At 42.1% G+C, this 17469-nt stretch overlaps 37 non-coding genes across 37 annotated transcripts; 18 read left to right on the top strand and 19 right to left on the bottom strand.

Moving 5' to 3' along the window:
• Positions 1-405: 405 nt before the first annotated feature.
• TRNAK-UUU (transfer RNA lysine (anticodon UUU)) lies at positions 406-478 on the bottom strand. The gene has a single exon. It is a non-coding gene; the product is annotated as a tRNA-Lys (tRNA).
• Positions 479-614: 136 nt separating this feature from the next.
• LOC149965640 (signal recognition particle RNA) lies at positions 615-913 on the top strand. Its single transcript, XR_016473671.1, has one exon.
• Positions 914-1344: 431 nt separating this feature from the next.
• TRNAK-UUU (transfer RNA lysine (anticodon UUU)) lies at positions 1345-1417 on the bottom strand. The gene has a single exon. It is a non-coding gene; the product is annotated as a tRNA-Lys (tRNA).
• Positions 1418-1553: 136 nt separating this feature from the next.
• Positions 1554-1851, top strand: LOC149965638 (signal recognition particle RNA). Its single transcript, XR_016473170.1, has one exon.
• A 431-nt stretch (positions 1852-2282) lies between these two features.
• On the bottom strand, positions 2283-2355 carry TRNAK-UUU (transfer RNA lysine (anticodon UUU)). Its single transcript has one exon. It is a non-coding gene; the product is annotated as a tRNA-Lys (tRNA).
• A 136-nt stretch (positions 2356-2491) lies between these two features.
• Positions 2492-2790, top strand: LOC149965636 (signal recognition particle RNA). Its single transcript, XR_016473670.1, has one exon.
• Positions 2791-3221: 431 nt separating this feature from the next.
• Positions 3222-3294, bottom strand: TRNAK-UUU (transfer RNA lysine (anticodon UUU)). The gene has a single exon. It is a non-coding gene; the product is annotated as a tRNA-Lys (tRNA).
• Positions 3295-3430: 136 nt separating this feature from the next.
• On the top strand, positions 3431-3729 carry LOC149965634 (signal recognition particle RNA). The gene has a single exon (XR_016474045.1).
• Positions 3730-4161: 432 nt separating this feature from the next.
• On the bottom strand, positions 4162-4234 carry TRNAK-UUU (transfer RNA lysine (anticodon UUU)). The gene has a single exon. It is a non-coding gene; the product is annotated as a tRNA-Lys (tRNA).
• A 136-nt stretch (positions 4235-4370) lies between these two features.
• Positions 4371-4669, top strand: LOC149965632 (signal recognition particle RNA). Its single transcript, XR_016473669.1, has one exon.
• A 431-nt stretch (positions 4670-5100) lies between these two features.
• TRNAK-UUU (transfer RNA lysine (anticodon UUU)) lies at positions 5101-5173 on the bottom strand. The gene has a single exon. It is a non-coding gene; the product is annotated as a tRNA-Lys (tRNA).
• A 136-nt stretch (positions 5174-5309) lies between these two features.
• LOC149965630 (signal recognition particle RNA) lies at positions 5310-5608 on the top strand. Its single transcript, XR_016474040.1, has one exon.
• A 432-nt stretch (positions 5609-6040) lies between these two features.
• Positions 6041-6113, bottom strand: TRNAK-UUU (transfer RNA lysine (anticodon UUU)). Its single transcript has one exon. It is a non-coding gene; the product is annotated as a tRNA-Lys (tRNA).
• A 136-nt stretch (positions 6114-6249) lies between these two features.
• Positions 6250-6548, top strand: LOC149965628 (signal recognition particle RNA). The gene has a single exon (XR_016473011.1).
• A 430-nt stretch (positions 6549-6978) lies between these two features.
• Positions 6979-7051, bottom strand: TRNAK-UUU (transfer RNA lysine (anticodon UUU)). The gene has a single exon. It is a non-coding gene; the product is annotated as a tRNA-Lys (tRNA).
• Positions 7052-7187: 136 nt separating this feature from the next.
• LOC149965626 (signal recognition particle RNA) lies at positions 7188-7486 on the top strand. The gene has a single exon (XR_016473668.1).
• Positions 7487-7917: 431 nt separating this feature from the next.
• Positions 7918-7990, bottom strand: TRNAK-UUU (transfer RNA lysine (anticodon UUU)). The gene has a single exon. It is a non-coding gene; the product is annotated as a tRNA-Lys (tRNA).
• A 136-nt stretch (positions 7991-8126) lies between these two features.
• On the top strand, positions 8127-8425 carry LOC149965624 (signal recognition particle RNA). The gene has a single exon (XR_016474036.1).
• Positions 8426-8857: 432 nt separating this feature from the next.
• Positions 8858-8930, bottom strand: TRNAK-UUU (transfer RNA lysine (anticodon UUU)). Its single transcript has one exon. It is a non-coding gene; the product is annotated as a tRNA-Lys (tRNA).
• Positions 8931-9066: 136 nt separating this feature from the next.
• Positions 9067-9365, top strand: LOC149965622 (signal recognition particle RNA). The gene has a single exon (XR_016473106.1).
• A 431-nt stretch (positions 9366-9796) lies between these two features.
• On the bottom strand, positions 9797-9869 carry TRNAK-UUU (transfer RNA lysine (anticodon UUU)). Its single transcript has one exon. It is a non-coding gene; the product is annotated as a tRNA-Lys (tRNA).
• Positions 9870-10005: 136 nt separating this feature from the next.
• On the top strand, positions 10006-10304 carry LOC149965620 (signal recognition particle RNA). The gene has a single exon (XR_016473618.1).
• Positions 10305-10735: 431 nt separating this feature from the next.
• TRNAK-UUU (transfer RNA lysine (anticodon UUU)) lies at positions 10736-10808 on the bottom strand. Its single transcript has one exon. It is a non-coding gene; the product is annotated as a tRNA-Lys (tRNA).
• Positions 10809-10944: 136 nt separating this feature from the next.
• On the top strand, positions 10945-11243 carry LOC149965618 (signal recognition particle RNA). Its single transcript, XR_016474599.1, has one exon.
• A 431-nt stretch (positions 11244-11674) lies between these two features.
• On the bottom strand, positions 11675-11747 carry TRNAK-UUU (transfer RNA lysine (anticodon UUU)). The gene has a single exon. It is a non-coding gene; the product is annotated as a tRNA-Lys (tRNA).
• A 136-nt stretch (positions 11748-11883) lies between these two features.
• On the top strand, positions 11884-12182 carry LOC149965616 (signal recognition particle RNA). The gene has a single exon (XR_016473009.1).
• Positions 12183-12613: 431 nt separating this feature from the next.
• On the bottom strand, positions 12614-12686 carry TRNAK-UUU (transfer RNA lysine (anticodon UUU)). The gene has a single exon. It is a non-coding gene; the product is annotated as a tRNA-Lys (tRNA).
• A 136-nt stretch (positions 12687-12822) lies between these two features.
• On the top strand, positions 12823-13121 carry LOC149965614 (signal recognition particle RNA). The gene has a single exon (XR_016474588.1).
• A 431-nt stretch (positions 13122-13552) lies between these two features.
• On the bottom strand, positions 13553-13625 carry TRNAK-UUU (transfer RNA lysine (anticodon UUU)). The gene has a single exon. It is a non-coding gene; the product is annotated as a tRNA-Lys (tRNA).
• Positions 13626-13761: 136 nt separating this feature from the next.
• Positions 13762-14060, top strand: LOC149965612 (signal recognition particle RNA). The gene has a single exon (XR_016473007.1).
• A 431-nt stretch (positions 14061-14491) lies between these two features.
• Positions 14492-14564, bottom strand: TRNAK-UUU (transfer RNA lysine (anticodon UUU)). Its single transcript has one exon. It is a non-coding gene; the product is annotated as a tRNA-Lys (tRNA).
• A 136-nt stretch (positions 14565-14700) lies between these two features.
• Positions 14701-14999, top strand: LOC149965610 (signal recognition particle RNA). Its single transcript, XR_016473616.1, has one exon.
• Positions 15000-15430: 431 nt separating this feature from the next.
• TRNAK-UUU (transfer RNA lysine (anticodon UUU)) lies at positions 15431-15503 on the bottom strand. The gene has a single exon. It is a non-coding gene; the product is annotated as a tRNA-Lys (tRNA).
• A 136-nt stretch (positions 15504-15639) lies between these two features.
• Positions 15640-15938, top strand: LOC149965608 (signal recognition particle RNA). Its single transcript, XR_016473667.1, has one exon.
• Positions 15939-16369: 431 nt separating this feature from the next.
• TRNAK-UUU (transfer RNA lysine (anticodon UUU)) lies at positions 16370-16442 on the bottom strand. Its single transcript has one exon. It is a non-coding gene; the product is annotated as a tRNA-Lys (tRNA).
• Positions 16443-16578: 136 nt separating this feature from the next.
• On the top strand, positions 16579-16877 carry LOC149965606 (signal recognition particle RNA). The gene has a single exon (XR_016473006.1).
• A 431-nt stretch (positions 16878-17308) lies between these two features.
• On the bottom strand, positions 17309-17381 carry TRNAK-UUU (transfer RNA lysine (anticodon UUU)). The gene has a single exon. It is a non-coding gene; the product is annotated as a tRNA-Lys (tRNA).
• Between the last annotated feature and the right edge of the window lie 88 nt (positions 17382-17469).

Genomic DNA, 17469 nt, shown 5'->3' with positions numbered 1-17469 from the left:
AAGAGTTGCTATGAAAAAGAAAAAAACGGGAATATTTTTTGAAAACAAAACTTTTTTTAAAAAATTCCATTATCGCCGACGATAAATAATGTTGGTGACAGTGACCAATTGTCATCTCTATCAATGCCAGACGAACGTCGGTAAATAGTTTAATTTTTGGATTTCGAATTACATAACTTCCGTTTTTTTTCAAGGTCACGAATATATCCTTAATCAGATCGGCCGAACGTTTCTTAAGTTCAAATTAAAGGAACGGCTTTCAAGCTGCGGCTCTACCCCGGACCGTTAAATGATTTGTTTAAGGTTATCCAGACTAAGCAAATTGAGCGTTTCTCAAAGCGGAAAAGACGTTACATTGCCGTTAGTTATAAAACTGACAACGAATAAAAAATCGCTACATTTACCCGCCCGAACTGGGGCTCGAACCCAGGACCGTTAGGTTAAAAGCCTAACGCTCTACCGACTGAGCTATCCGGGCTCTGCCGTATTCTATCTTCATGAAAAATGTGGTAATGGACGAGACATTTATTCTCTCCAGTTAATATAACATTTTAACCATATTTCGTTAGGGACGTTCTAACGATTGAAAGGTCGCAACTCGAGAAGCGTCGTTGACTGGGAGGAGTGGCGTCCTCTTGTAATCCAGCGTCTTGGAAGTCGGAATTCGAGGATGGTGTGAGGGTGGAGACTCTGATGATCATCACGCTGTGGAGATTTAACGTCCGCTCGAAGTTTACCGTCAATATGGTGCGCTCGGGGGAGCTCGAAGTGAACCAGGTTTCTTAACGAGGTACGTAGCGGCTTAGGGCAGAAATGCAGCAAGCAAAAGTACCCGCGGAAAACCGTCGTAGGGTTGCGTTTAAGAGCAGGGTTTGATTATCAGACCACCCAAGAAAGTCAAACTCGATTCTTTTGGCTTTTGTTTAAACTAACATGAAAAAGAGTTGCTATGAAAAAGAAAAAAACGGGAATATTTTTTGAAAACAAAACTTTTTTTAAAAAATTCCATTATCGCCGACGATAAATAATGTTGGTGACAGTGACCAATTGTCATCTCTATCAATGCCAGACGAACGTCGGTAAATAGTTTAATTTTTGGATTTCGAATTACATAACTTCCGTTTTTTTTCAAGGTCACGAATATATCCTTAATCAGATCGGCCGAACGTTTCTTAAGTTCAAATTAAAGGAACGGCTTTCAAGCTGCGGCTCTACCCCGGACCGTTAAATGATTTGTTTAAGGTTCTCCAGACTAAGCAAATTGAGCGTTTCTCAAAGCGGAAAAGACGTTACATTGCCGTTAGTTATAAAACTGACAACGAATAAAAAATCGCTACATTTACCCGCCCGAACTGGGGCTCGAACCCAGGACCGTTAGGTTAAAAGCCTAACGCTCTACCGACCGAGCTATCCGGGCTCTGCCGTATTCTATCTTCATGAAAAATGTGGTAATGGACGGGACATTTATTCTCTCCAGTTAATATAACATTTTAACCATATTTCGTTAGGGACGTTCTAACGATTGAAAGGTCGCAACTCAAGAAGCGTCGTTGACTGGGAGGAGTGGCGTCCTCTTGTAATCCAGCGTCTTGGAAGTCGGAATTCGAGGATGGTGTGAGGGTGGAGACTCTGATGATCATCACGCTGTGGAGATTTAACGTCCGCTCGAAGTTTACCGTCAATATGGTGCGCTCGGGGTGCTCGAAGTGAACCAGGTTTCTTAACGAGGTACGTAGCGGCTTAGGGCAGAAATGCAGCAAGCAAAAGTACCCGCGGAAAACCGTCGTAGGGTTGCGTTTAAGAGCAGGGTTTGATTATCAGACCACCAAAGAAAGTCAAACTCGATTCTTTTGGCTTTTGTTTAAACTAACATGAAAAAGAGTTGCTATGAAAAAGAAAAAAACGGGAATATTTTTTGAAAACAAAACTTTTTTTAAAAAATTCCATTATCGCCGACGATAAATAATGTTGGTGACAGTGACCAATTGTCATCTCTATCAATGCCAGACGAACGTCGGTAAATAGTTTAATTTTTGGATTTCGAATTACATAACTTCCGTTTTTTTTCAAGGTCACGAATATATCCTTAATCAGATCGGCCGAACGTTTCTTAAGTTCAAATTAAAGGAACGGCTTTCAAGCTGCGGCTCTACCCCGGACCGTTAAATGATTTGTTTAAGGTTATCCAGACTAAGCAAATTGAGCGTTTCTCAAAGCGGAAAAGACGTTACATTGCCGTTAGTTATAAAACTGACAACGAATAAAAAATCGCTACATTTACCCGCCCGAACTGGGGCTCGAACCCAGGACCGTTAGGTTAAAAGCCTAACGCTCTACCGACTGAGCTATCCGGGCTCTGCCGTATTCTATCTTCATGAAAAATGTGGTAATGGACGAGACATTTATTCTCTCCAGTTAATATAACATTTTAACCATATTTCGTTAGGGACGTTCTAACGATTGAAAGGTCGCAACTCGAGAAGCGTCGTTGACTGGGAGGAGTGGCGTCCTCTTGTAATCCAGCGTCTTGGAAGTCGGAATTCGAGGATGGTGTGAGGGTGGAGACTCTGATGATCATCACGCTGTGGAGATTTAACGTCCGCTCGAAGTTTACCGTCAATATGGTGCGCTCGGGGGAGCTCGAAGTGAACCAGGTTTCTTAACGAGGTACGTAGCGGCTTAGGGCAGAAATGCAGCAAGCAAAAGTACCCGCGGAAAACCGTCGTAGGGTTGCGTTTAAGAGCAGGGTTTGATTATCAGACCACCCAAGAAAGTCAAACTCGATTCTTTTGGCTTTTGTTTAAACTAACATGAAAAAGAGTTGCTATGAAAAAGAAAAAAACGGGAATATTTTTTGAAAACAAAACTTTTTTTTAGAAATTCCATTATCGCCGACGATAAATAATGTTGGTGACAGTGACCAATTGTCATCTCTATCAATGCCAGACGAACGTTGGTAAATAGTTTAATTTTTGGATTTCGAATTACATAACTTCCGTTTTTTTTCAAGGTCACGAATATATCCTTAATCAGATCGGCCGAACGTTTCTTAAGTTCAAATTAAAGGAACGGCTTTCAAGCTGCGGCTCTACCCCGGACCGTTAAATGATTTGTTTAAGGTTCTCCAGACTAAGCAAATTGAGCGTTTCTCAAAGCGGAAAAGACGTTACATTGCCGTTAGTTATAAAACTGACAACGAATAAAAAATCGCTACATTTACCCGCCCGAACTGGGGCTCGAACCCAGGACCGTTAGGTTAAAAGCCTAACGCTCTACCGACCGAGCTATCCGGGCTCTGCCGTATTCTATCTTCATGAAAAATGTGGTAATGGACGGGACATTTATTCTCTCCAGTTAATATAACATTTTAACCATATTTCGTTAGGGACGTTCTAACGATTGAAAGGTCGCAACTCAAGAAGCGTCGTTGACTGGGAGGAGTGGCGTCCTCTTGTAATCCAGCGTCTTGGAAGTCGGAATTCGAGGATGGTGTGAGGTTGGAGACTCTGATGATCATCACGCTGTGGAGATTTAACGTCCGCTCGAAGTTTACCGTCAATATGGTGCGCTCGGGGGAGCTCGAAGTGAACCAGGTTTCTTAACGAGGTACGTAGCGGCTTAGGGCAGAAATGCAGCAAGCAAAAGTACCCGCGGAAAACCGTCGTAGGGTTGCGTTTAAGAGCAGGGTTTGATTATCAGACCACCCAAGAAAGTCAAACTCGATTCTTTTGGCTTTTGTTTAAACTAACATGAAAAAGAGTTGCTATGAAAAAGAAAAAAAACGGGAATATTTTTTGAAAACAAAACTTTTTTTAAAAAATTCCATTATCGCCGACGATAAATAATGTTGGTGACAGTGACCAATTGTCATCTCTATCAATGCCAGACGAACGTCGGTAAATAGTTTAATTTTTGGATTTCGAATTACATAACTTCCGTTTTTTTTCAAGGTCACGAATATATCCTTAATCAGATCGGCCGAACGTTTCTTAAGTTCAAATTAAAGGAACGGCTTTCAAGCTGCGGCTCTACCCCGGACCGTTAAATGATTTGTTTAAGGTTATCCAGACTAAGCAAATTGAGCGTTTCTCAAAGCGGAAAAGACGTTACATTGCCGTTAGTTATAAAACTGACAACGAATAAAAAATCGCTACATTTACCCGCCCGAACTGGGGCTCGAACCCAGGACCGTTAGGTTAAAAGCCTAACGCTCTACCGACTGAGCTATCCGGGCTCTGCCGTATTCTATCTTCATGAAAAATGTGGTAATGGACGGGACATTTATTCTCTCCAGTTAATATAACATTTTAACCATATTTCGTTAGGGACGTTCTAACGATTGAAAGGTCGCAACTCGAGAAGCGTCGTTGACTGGGAGGAGTGGCGTCCTCTTGTAATCCAGCGTCTTGGAAGTCGGAATTCGAGGATGGTGTGAGGGTGGAGACTCTGATGATCATCACGCTGTGGAGATTTAACGTCCGCTCGAAGTTTACCGTCAATATGGTGCGCTCGGGGGAGCTCGAAGTGAACCAGGTTTCTTAACGAGGTACGTAGCGGCTTAGGGCAGAAATGCAGCAAGCAAAAGTACCCGCGGAAAACCGTCGTAGGGTTGCGTTTAAGAGCAGGGTTTGATTATCAGACCACCCAAGAAAGTCAAACTCGATTCTTTTGGCTTTTGTTTAAACTAACATGAAAAAGAGTTGCTATGAAAAAGAAAAAAACGGGAATATTTTTTGAAAACAAAACTTTTTTTTAAAAATTCCATTATCGCCGACGATAAATAATGTTGGTGACAGTGACCAATTGTCATCTCTATCAATGCCAGACGAACGTCGGTAAATAGTTTAATTTTTGGATTTCGAATTACATAACTTCCGTTTTTTTTCAAGGTCACGAATATATCCTTAATCAGATCGGCCGAACGTTTCTTAAGTTCAAATTAAAGGAACGGCTTTCAAGCTGCGGCTCTACCCCGGACCGTTAAATGATTTGTTTAAGGTTAGCCAGACTAAGCAAATTGAGCGTTTCTCAAAGCGGAAAAGACGTTACATTGCCGTTAGTTATAAAACTGACAACGAATAAAAAATCGCTACATTTACCCGCCCGAACTGGGGCTCGAACCCAGGACCGTTAGGTTAAAAGCCTAACGCTCTACCGACTGAGCTATCCGGGCTCTGCCGTATTCTATCTTCATGAAAAATGTGGTAATGGACGGGACATTTATTCTCTCCAGTTAATATAACATTTTAACCATATTTCGTTAGGGACGTTCTAACGATTGAAAGGTCGCAACTCAAGAAGCGTCGTTGACTGGGAGGAGTGGCGTCCTCTTGTAATCCAGCGTCTTGGAAGTCGGAATTCGAGGATGGTGTGAGGTTGGAGACTCTGATGATCATCACGCTGTGGAGATTTAACGTCCGCTCGAAGTTTACCGTCAATATGGTGCGCTCGGGGGAGCTCGAAGTGAACCAGGTTTCTTAACGAGGTACGTAGCGGCTTAGGGCAGAAATGCAGCAAGCAAAAGTACCCGCGGAAAACCGTCGTAGGGTTGCGTTTAAGAGCAGGGTTTGATTATCAGACCACCCAAGAAAGTCAAACTCGATTCTTTTGGCTTTTGTTTAAACTAACATGAAAAAGAGTTGCTATGAAAAAGAAAAAAAACGGGAATATTTTTTGAAAACAAAACTTTTTTTAAAAAATTCCATTATCGCCGACGATAAATAATGTTGGTGACAGTGACCAATTGTCATCTCTATCAATGCCAGACGAACGTCGGTAAATAGTTTAATTTTTGGATTTCGAATTACATAACTTCCGTTTTTTTTCAAGGTCACGAATATATCCTTAATCAGATCGGCCGAACGTTTCTTAAGTTCAAATTAAAGGAACGGCTTTCAAGCTGCGGCTCTACCCCGGACCGTTAAATGATTTGTTTAAGGTTCTCCAGACTAAGCAAATTGAGCGTTTCTCAAAGCGGAAAAGACGTTACATTGCCGTTAGTTATAAAACTGACAACGAATAAAAAGTCGCTACATTTACCCGCCCGAACTGGGGCTCGAACCCAGGACCGTTAGGTTAAAAGCCTAACGCTCTACCGACTGAGCTATCCGGGCTCTGCCGTATTCTATCTTCATGAAAAATGTGGTAATGGACGAGACATTTATTCTCTCCAGTTAATATAACATTTTAACCATATTTCGTTAGGGACGTTCTAACGATTGAAAGGTCGCAACTCGAGAAGCGTCGTTGACTGGGAGGAGTGGCGTCCTCTTGTAATCCAGCGTCTTGGAAGTCGGAATTCGAGGATGGTGTGAGGGTGGAGACTCTGATGATCATCACGCTGTGGAGATTTAACGTCCGCTCAAAGTTTACCGTCAATATGGTGCGCTCGGGGGAGCTCGAAGTGAACCAGGTTTCTTAACGAGGTACGTAGCGGCTTAGGGCAGAAATGAAGCAAGCAAAAGTACCCGCGGAAAACCGTCGTAGGGTTGCGTTTAAGAGCAGGGTTTGATTATCAGACCACCCAAGAAAGTCAAACTCGATTCTTTTGGCTTTTGTTTAAACTAACATGAAAAAGAGTTGCTATGAAAAAGAAAAAAACGGGAATATTTTTTGAAAACAAAACTTTTTTTAAAAAATTCCATTATCGCCGACGATAAATAATGTTGGTGACAGTGACCAATTGTCATCTCTATCAATGCCAGACGAACGTCGGTAAATAGTTTAATTTTTGGATTTCGAATTACATAACTTCCGTTTTTTTCAAGGTCACGAATATATCCTTAATCAGATCGGCCGAACGTTTCTTAAGTTCAAATTAAAGGAACGGCTTTCAAGCTGCGGCTCTACCCCGGACCGTTAAATGATTTGTTTAAGGTTCTCCAGACTAAGCAAATTGAGCGTTTCTCAAAGCGGAAAAGACGTTACATTGCCGTTAGTTATAAAACTGACAACGAATAAAAAGTCGCTACATTTACCCGCCCGAACTGGGGCTCGAACCCAGGACCGTTAGGTTAAAAGCCTAACGCTCTACCGACTGAGCTATCCGGGCTCTGCCGTATTCTATCTTCATGAAAAATGTGGTAATGGACGAGACATTTATTCTCTCCAGTTAATATAACATTTTAACCATATTTCGTTAGGGACGTTCTAACGATTGAAAGGTCGCAACTCGAGAAGCGTCGTTGACTGGGAGGAGTGGCGTCCTCTTGTAATCCAGCGTCTTGGAAGTCGGAATTCGAGGATGGTGTGAGGGTGGAGACTCTGATGATCATCACGCTGTGGAGATTTAACGTCCGCTCGAAGTTTACCGTCAATATGGTGCGCTCGGGGGAGCTCGAAGTGAACCAGGTTTCTTAACGAGGTACGTAGCGGCTTAGGGCAGAAATGCAGCAAGCAAAAGTACCCGCGGAAAACCGTCGTAGGGTTGCGTTTAAGAGCAGGGTTTGATTATCAGACCACCCAAGAAAGTCAAACTCGATTCTTTTGGCTTTTGTTTAAACTAACATGAAAAAGAGTTGCTATGAAAAAGAAAAAAACGGGAATATTTTTTGAAAACAAAACTTTTTTTTAAAAATTCCATTATCGCCGACGATAAATAATGTTGGTGACAGTGACCAATTGTCATCTCTATCAATGCCAGACGAACGTTGGTAAATAGTTTAATTTTTGGATTTCGAATTACATAACTTCCGTTTTTTTTCAAGGTCACGAATATATCCTTAATCAGATCGGCCGAACGTTTCTTAAGTTCAAATTAAAGGAACGGCTTTCAAGCTGCGGCTCTACCCCGGACCGTTAAATGATTTGTTTAAGGTTAGCCAGACTAAGCAAATTGAGCGTTTCTCAAAGCGGAAAAGACGTTACATTGCCGTTAGTTATAAAACTGACAACGAATAAAAAATCGCTACATTTACCCGCCCGAACTGGGGCTCGAACCCAGGACCGTTAGGTTAAAAGCCTAACGCTCTACCGACTGAGCTATCCGGGCTCTGCCGTATTCTATCTTCATGAAAAATGTGGTAATGGACGGGACATTTATTCTCTCCAGTTAATATAACATTTTAACCATATTTCGTTAGGGACGTTCTAACGATTGAAAGGTCGCAACTCAAGAAGCGTCGTTGACTGGGAGGAGTGGCGTCCTCTTGTAATCCAGCGTCTTGGAAGTCGGAATTCGAGGATGGTGTGAGGTTGGAGACTCTGATGATCATCACGCTGTGGAGATTTAACGTCCGCTCGAAGTTTACCGTCAATATGGTGCGCTCGGGGGAGCTCGAAGTGAACCAGGTTTCTTAACGAGGTACGTAGCGGCTTAGGGCAGAAATGCAGCAAGCAAAAGTACCCGCGGAAAACCGTCGTAGGGTTGCGTTTAAGAGCAGGGTTTGATTATCAGACCACCCAAGAAAGTCAAACTCGATTCTTTTGGCTTTTGTTTAAACTAACATGAAAAAGAGTTGCTATGAAAAAGAAAAAAAACGGGAATATTTTTTGAAAACAAAACTTTTTTTAAAAAATTCCATTATCGCCGACGATAAATAATGTTGGTGACAGTGACCAATTGTCATCTCTATCAATGCCAGACGAACGTCGGTAAATAGTTTAATTTTTGGATTTCGAATTACATAACTTCCGTTTTTTTTCAAGGTCACGAATATATCCTTAATCAGATCGGCCGAACGTTTCTTAAGTTCAAATTAAAGGAACGGCTTTCAAGCTGCGGCTCTACCCCGGACCGTTAAATGATTTGTTTAAGGTTCTCCAGACTAAGCAAATTGAGCGTTTCTCAAAGCGGAAAAGACGTTACATTGCCGTTAGTTATAAAACTGACAACGAATAAAAAGTCGCTACATTTACCCGCCCGAACTGGGGCTCGAACCCAGGACCGTTAGGTTAAAAGCCTAACGCTCTACCGACTGAGCTATCCGGGCTCTGCCGTATTCTATCTTCATGAAAAATGTGGTAATGGACGAGACATTTATTCTCTCCAGTTAATATAACATTTTAACCATATTTCGTTAGGGACGTTCTAACGATTGAAAGGTCGCAACTCGAGAAGCGTCGTTGACTGGGAGGAGTGGCGTCCTCTTGTAATCCAGCGTCTTGGAAGTCGGAATTCGAGGATGGTATGAGGGTGGAGACTCTGATGATCATCACGCTGTGGAGATTTAACGTCCACTCAAAGTTTACCGTCAATATGGTGCGCTCGGGGGAGCTCGAAGTGAACCAGGTTTCTTAACGAGGTACGTAGCGGCTTAGGGCAGAAATGAAGCAAGCAAAAGTACCCGCGGAAAACCGTCGTAGGGTTGCGTTTAAGAGCAGGGTTTGATTATCAGACCACCCAAGAAAGTCAAACTCGATTCTTTTGGCTTTTGTTTAAACTAACATGAAAAAGAGTTGCTATGAAAAAGAAAAAAACGGGAATATTTTTTGAAAACAAAACTTTTTTTTAAAAATTAAATTATCGCCGACGATAAATAATGTTGGTGACAGTGACCAATTGTCGACTCTATCAATGCCAGACGAACGTCGGTAAATAGTTTAATTTTTGGATTTCGAATTACATAACTTCCGTTTTTTTTCAAGGTCACGAATATATCCTTAATCAGATCGGCCGAACGTTTCTTAAGTTCAAATTAAAGGAACGGCTTTCAAGCTGCGGCTCTACCCCGGACCGTTAAATGATTTGTTTAAGGTTCTCCAGACTAAGCAAATTGAGCGTTTCTCAAAGCGGAAAAGACGTTACATTGCCGTTAGTTATAAAACTGACAACGAATAAAAAGTCGCTACATTTACCCGCCCGAACTGGGGCTCGAACCCAGGACCGTTAGGTTAAAAGCCTAACGCTCTACCGACTGAGCTATCCGGGCTCTGCCGTATTCTATCTTCATGAAAAATGTGGTTATGGACGAGACATTTATTCTCTCCAGTTAATATAACATTTTAACCATATTTCGTTAGGGACGTTCTAACGATTGAAAGGTCGCAACTCGAGAAGCGTCGTTGACTGGGAGGAGTGGCGTCCTCTTGTAATCCAGCGTCTTGGAAGTCGGAATTCGAGGATGGTGTGAGGGTGGGGACTCTGATGATCATCACGCTGTGGAGATTTAACGTCCGCTCGAAGTTTACCGTCAATATGGTGCGCTCGGGGGAGCTCGAAGTGAACCAGGTTTCTTAACGAGGTACGTAGCGGCTTAGGGCAGAAATGCAGCAAGCAAAAGTACCCGCGGAAAACCGTCGTAGGGTTGCGTTTAAGAGCAGGGTTTGATTATCAGACCACCCAAGAAAGTCAAACTCGATTCTTTTGGCTTTTGTTTAAACTAACATGAAAAAGAGTTGCTATGAAAAAGAAAAAAACGGGAATATTTTTTGAAAACAAAACTTTTTTTTAAAAATTAAATTATCGCCGACGATAAATAATGTTGGTGACAGTGACCAATTGTCATCTCTATCAATGCCAGACGAACGTCGGTAAATAGTTTAATTTTTGGATTTCGAATTACATAACTTCCGTTTTTTTTCAAGGTCACGAATATATCCTTAATCAGATCGGCCGAACGTTTCTTAAGTTCAAATTAAAGGAACGGCTTTCAAGCTGCGGCTCTACCCCGGACCGTTAAATGATTTGTTTAAGGTTATCCAGACTAAGCAAATTGAGCGTTTCTCAAAGCGGAAAAGACGTTACATTGCCGTTAGTTATAAAACTGACAACGAATAAAAAATCGCTACATTTACCCGCCCGAACTGGGGCTCGAACCCAGGACCGTTAGGTTAAAAGCCTAACGCTCTACCGACTGAGCTATCCGGGCTCTGCCGTATTCTATCTTCATGAAAAATGTGGTAATGGACGAGACATTTATTCTCTCCAGTTAATATAACATTTTAACCATATTTCGTTAGGGACGTTCTAACGATTGAAAGGTCGCAACTCGAGAAGCGTCGTTGACTGGGAGGAGTGGCGTCCTCTTGTAATCAAGCGTCTTGGAAGTCGGAATTCGAGGATGGTGTGAGGGTGGAGACTCTGATGATCATCACGCTGTGGAGATTTAACGTCCGCTCGAAGTTTACCGTCAATATGGTGCGCTCGGGGGAGCTCGAAGTGAACCAGGTTTCTTAACGAGGTACGTAGCGGCTTAGGGCAGAAATGCAGCAAGCAAAAGTACCCGCGGAAAACCGTCGTAGGGTTGCGTTTAAGAGCAGGGTTTGATTATCAGACCACCCAAGAAAGTCAAACTCGATTCTTTTGGCTTTTGTTTAAACTAACATGAAAAAGAGTTGCTATGAAAAAGAAAAAAACGGGAATATTTTTTGAAAACAAAACTTTTTTTAAAAAATTCCATTATCGCCGACGATAAATAATGTTGGTGACAGTGACCAATTGTCATCTCTATCAATGCCAGACGAACGTCGGTAAATAATTTAATTTTTGGATTTCGAATTACATAACTTCCGTTTTTTTTCAAGGTCACGAATATATCCTTAATCAGATCGGCCGAACGTTTCTTAAGTTCAAATTAAAGGAACGGCTTTCAAGCTGCGGCTCTACCCCGGACCGTTAAATGATTTGTTTAAGGTTCTCCAGACTAAGCAAATTGAGCGTTTCTCAAAGCGGAAAAGACGTTACATTGCCGTTAGTTATAAAACTGACAACGAATAAAAAGTCGCTACATTTACCCGCCCGAACTGGGGCTCGAACCCAGGACCGTTAGGTTAAAAGCCTAACGCTCTACCGACTGAGCTATCCGGGCTCTGCCGTATTCTATCTTCATGAAAAATGTGGTAATGGACGAGACATTTATTCTCTCCAGTTAATATAACATTTTAACCATATTTCGTTAGGGACGTTCTAACGATTGAAAGGTCGCAACTCGAGAAGCGTCGTTGACTGGGAGGAGTGGCGTCCTCTTGTAATCCAGCGTCTTGGAAGTCGGAATTCGAGGATGGTGTGAGGGTGGAGACTCTGATGATCATCACGCTGTGGAGATTTAACGTCCGCTCAAAGTTTACCGTCAATATGGTGCGCTCGGGGGAGCTCGAAGTGAACCAGGTTTCTTAACGAGGTACGTAGCGGCTTAGGGCAGAAATGAAGCAAGCAAAAGTACCCGCGGAAAACCGTCGTAGGGTTGCGTTTAAGAGCAGGGTTTGATTATCAGACCACCCAAGAAAGTCAAACTCGATTCTTTTGGCTTTTGTTTAAACTAACATGAAAAAGAGTTGCTATGAAAAAGAAAAAAACGGGAATATTTTTTGAAAACAAAACTTTTTTTTAAAAATTAAATTATCGCCGACGATAAATAATGTTGGTGACAGTGACCAATTGTCGACTCTATCAATGCCAGACGAACGTCGGTAAATAGTTTAATTTTTGGATTTCGAATTACATAACTTCCGTTTTTTTTCAAGGTCACGAATATATCCTTAATCAGATCGGCCGAACGTTTCTTAAGTTCAAATTAAAGGAACGGCTTTCAAGCTGCGGCTCTACCCCGGACCGTTAAATGATTTGTTTAAGGTTATCCAGACTAAGCAAATTGAGCGTTTCTCAAAGCGGAAAAGACGTTACATTGCCGTTAGTTATAAAACTGACAACGAATAAAAAATCGCTACATTTACCCGCCCGAACTGGGGCTCGAACCCAGGACCGTTAGGTTAAAAGCCTAACGCTCTACCGACTGAGCTATCCGGGCTCTGCCGTATTCTATCTTCATGAAAAATGTGGTAATGGACGAGACATTTATTCTCTCCAGTTAATATAACATTTTAACCATATTTCGTTAGGGACGTTCTAACGATTGAAAGGTCGCAACTCGAGAAGCGTCGTTGACTGGGAGGAGTGGCGTCCTCTTGTAATCAAGCGTCTTGGAAGTCGGAATTCGAGGATGGTGTGAGGGTGGAGACTCTGATGATCATCACGCTGTGGAGATTTAACGTCCGCTCGAAGTTTACCGTCAATATGGTGCGCTCGGGGGAGCTCGAAGTGAACCAGGTTTCTTAACGAGGTACGTAGCGGCTTAGGGCAGAAATGCAGCAAGCAAAAGTACCCGCGGAAAACCGTCGTAGGGTTGCGTTTAAGAGCAGGGTTTGATTATCAGACCACCCAAGAAAGTCAAACTCGATTCTTTTGGCTTTTGTTTAAACTAACATGAAAAAGAGTTGCTATGAAAAAGAAAAAAACGGGAATATTTTTTGAAAACAAAACTTTTTTTAAAAAATTCCATTATCGCCGACGATAAATAATGTTGGTGACAGTGACCAATTGTCATCTCTATCAATGCCAGACGAACGTCGGTAAATAATTTAATTTTTGGATTTCGAATTACATAACTTCCGTTTTTTTTCAAGGTCACGAATATATCCTTAATCAGATCGGCCGAACGTTTCTTAAGTTCAAATTAAAGGAACGGCTTTCAAGCTGCGGCTCTACCCCGGACCGTTAAATGATTTGTTTAAGGTTCTCCAGACTAAGCAAATTGAGCGTTTCTCAAAGCGGAAAAGACGTTACATTGCCGTTAGTTATAAAACTGACAACGAATAAAAAGTCGCTACATTTACCCGCCCGAACTGGGGCTCGAACCCAGGACCGTTAGGTTAAAAGCCTAACGCTCTACCGACTGAGCTATCCGGGCTCTGCCGTATTCTATCTTCATGAAAAATGTGGTAATGGACGAGACATTTATTCTCTCCAGTTAATATAACATTTTAACCATATTTCGTTAGGGACGTTCTAACGATTGAAAGGTCGCAACTCGAGAAGCGTCGTTGACTGGGAGGAGTGGCGTCCTCTTGTAATCCAGCGTCTTGGAAGTCGGAATTCGAGGATGGTGTGAGGGTGGAGACTCTGATGATCATCACGCTGTGGAGATTTAACGTCCGCTCAAAGTTTACCGTCAATATGGTGCGCTCGGGGGAGCTCGAAGTGAACCAGGTTTCTTAACGAGGTACGTAGCGGCTTAGGGCAGAAATGAAGCAAGCAAAAGTACCCGCGGAAAACCGTCGTAGGGTTGCGTTTAAGAGCAGGGTTTGATTATCAGACCACCCAAGAAAGTCAAACTCGATTCTTTTGGCTTTTGTTTAAACTAACATGAAAAAGAGTTGCTATGAAAAAGAAAAAAACGGGAATATTTTTTGAAAACAAAACTTTTTTTTAAAAATTAAATTATCGCCGACGATAAATAATGTTGGTGACAGTGACCAATTGTCGACTCTATCAATGCCAGACGAACGTCGGTAAATAGTTTAATTTTTGGATTTCGAATTACATAACTTCCGTTTTTTTTCAAGGTCACGAATATATCCTTAATCAGATCGGCCGAACGTTTCTTAAGTTCAAATTAAAGGAACGGCTTTCAAGCTGCGGCTCTACCCCGGACCGTTAAATGATTTGTTTAAGGTTCTCCAGACTAAGCAAATTGAGCGTTTCTCAAAGCGGAAAAGACGTTACATTGCCGTTAGTTATAAAACTGACAACGAATAAAAAGTCGCTACATTTACCCGCCCGAACTGGGGCTCGAACCCAGGACCGTTAGGTTAAAAGCCTAACGCTCTACCGACTGAGCTATCCGGGCTCTGCCGTATTCTATCTTCATGAAAAATGTGGTAATGGACGAGACATTTATTCTCTCCAGTTAATATAACATTTTAACCATATTTCGTTAGGGACGTTCTAACGATTGAAAGGTCGCAACTCGAGAAGCGTCGTTGACTGGGAGGAGTGGCGTCCTCTTGTAATCCAGCGTCTTGGAAGTCGGAATTCGAGGATGGTGTGAGGGTGGGGACTCTGATGATCATCACGCTGTGGAGATTTAACGTCCGCTCGAAGTTTACCGTCAATATGGTGCGCTCGGGGGAGCTCGAAGTGAACCAGGTTTCTTAACGAGGTACGTAGCGGCTTAGGGCAGAAATGCAGCAAGCAAAAGTACCCGCGGAAAACCGTCGTAGGGTTGCGTTTAAGAGCAGGGTTTGATTATCAGACCACCCAAGAAAGTCAAACTCGATTCTTTTGGCTTTTGTTTAAACTAACATGAAAAAGAGTTGCTATGAAAAAGAAAAAAACGGGAATATTTTTTGAAAACAAAACTTTTTTTTAAAAATTAAATTATCGCCGACGATAAATAATGTTGGTGACAGTGACCAATTGTCATCTCTATCAATGCCAGACGAACGTCGGTAAATAGTTTAATTTTTGGATTTCGAATTACATAACTTCCGTTTTTTTTCAAGGTCACGAATATATCCTTAATCAGATCGGCCGAACGTTTCTTAAGTTCAAATTAAAGGAACGGCTTTCAAGCTGCGGCTCTACCCCGGACCGTTAAATGATTTGTTTAAGGTTATCCAGACTAAGCAAATTGAGCGTTTCTCAAAGCGGAAAAGACGTTACATTGCCGTTAGTTATAAAACTGACAACGAATAAAAAATCGCTACATTTACCCGCCCGAACTGGGGCTCGAACCCAGGACCGTTAGGTTAAAAGCCTAACGCTCTACCGACTGAGCTATCCGGGCTCTGCCGTATTCTATCTTCATGAAAAATGTGGTAATGGACGAGACATTTATTCTCTCCAGTTAATATAACATTTTAACCATATTTCGTTAGGGACGTTCTAACGATTGAAAGGTCGCAACTCGAGAAGCGTCGTTGACTGGGAGGAGTGGCGTCCTCTTGTAATCCAGCGTCTTGGAAGTCGGAATTCGAGGATGGTGTGAGGGTGGAGACTCTGATGATCATCACGCTGTGGAGATTTAACGTCCGCTCGAAGTTTACCGTCAATATGGTGCGCTCGGGGGAGCTCGAAGTGAACCAGGTTTCTTAACGAGGTACGTAGCGGCTTAGGGCAGAAATGCAGCAAGCAAAAGTACCCGCGGAAAACCGTCGTAGGGTTGCGTTTAAGAGCAGGGTTTGATTATCAGACCACCCAAGAAAGTCAAACTCGATTCTTTTGGCTTTTGTTTAAACTAACATGAAAAAGAGTTGCTATGAAAAAGAAAAAAACGGGAATATTTTTTGAAAACAAAACTTTTTTTAAAAAATTCCATTATCGCCGACGATAAATAATGTTGGTGACAGTGACCAATTGTCATCTCTATCAATGCCAGACGAACGTCGGTAAATAATTTAATTTTTGGATTTCGAATTACATAACTTCCGTTTTTTTTCAAGGTCACGAATATATCCTTAATCAGATCGGCCGAACGTTTCTTAAGTTCAAATTAAAGGAACGGCTTTCAAGCTGCGGCTCTACCCCGGACCGTTAAATGATTTGTTTAAGGTTCTCCAGACTAAGCAAATTGAGCGTTTCTCAAAGCGGAAAAGACGTTACATTGCCGTTAGTTATAAAACTGACAACGAATAAAAAGTCGCTACATTTACCCGCCCGAACTGGGGCTCGAACCCAGGACCGTTAGGTTAAAAGCCTAACGCTCTACCGACTGAGCTATCCGGGCTCTGCCGTATTCTATCTTCATGAAAAATGTGGTAATGGACGAGACATTTATTCTCTCCAGTTAATATAACATTTTAACCATATTTCGTTAGGGACGTTCTAACGATTGAAAGGTCGCAACTCGAGAAGCGTCGTTGACTGGGAGGAGTGGCGTCCTCTTGTAATCCAGCGTCTTGGAAGTCGGAATTCGAGGATGGTGTGAGGGTGGAGACTCTGATGATCATCACGCTGTGGAGATTTAACGTCCGCTCAAAGTTTACCGTCAATATGGTGCGCTCGGGGGAGCTCGAAGTGAACCAGGTTTCTTAACGAGGTACGTAGCGGCTTAGGGCAGAAATGAAGCAAGCAAAAGTACCCGCGGAAAACCGTCGTAGGGTTGCGTTTAAGAGCAGGGTTTGATTATCAGACCACCCAAGAAAGTCAAACTCGATTCTTTTGGCTTTTGTTTAAACTAACATGAAAAAGAGTTGCTATGAAAAAGAAAAAAACGGGAATATTTTTTGAAAACAAAACTTTTTTTTAAAAATTAAATTATCGCCGACGATAAATAATGTTGGTGACAGTGACCAATTGTCGACTCTATCAATGCCAGACGAACGTCGGTAAATAGTTTAATTTTTGGATTTCGAATTACATAACTTCCGTTTTTTTTCAAGGTCACGAATATATCCTTAATCAGATCGGCCGAACGTTTCTTAAGTTCAAATTAAAGGAACGGCTTTCAAGCTGCGGCTCTACCCCGGACCGTTAAATGATTTGTTTAAGGTTCTCCAGACTAAGCAAATTGAGCGTTTCTCAAAGTGGAAAAGACGTTACATTGCCGTTAGTTATAAAACTGACAACGAATAAAAAGTCGCTACATTTACCCGCCCGAACTGGGGCTCGAACCCAGGACCGTTAGGTTAAAAGCCTAACGCTCTACCGACTGAGCTATCCGGGCTCTGCCGTATTCTATCTTCATGAAAAATGTGGTAATGGACGAGACATTTATTCTCTCCAGTTAATATAACATTTTAACCATATTTCGT

Source organism: Leiobunum rupestre, chromosome 1 (assembly GCF_980474605.1).
Source record: "Leiobunum rupestre chromosome 1, qqLeiRupe1.1.hap1, whole genome shotgun sequence".
Taxonomy (NCBI): Eukaryota; Metazoa; Arthropoda; class Arachnida; order Opiliones; family Sclerosomatidae; genus Leiobunum; species Leiobunum rupestre.
This window is presented reverse-complemented; position numbering and strand designations above follow the sequence as displayed.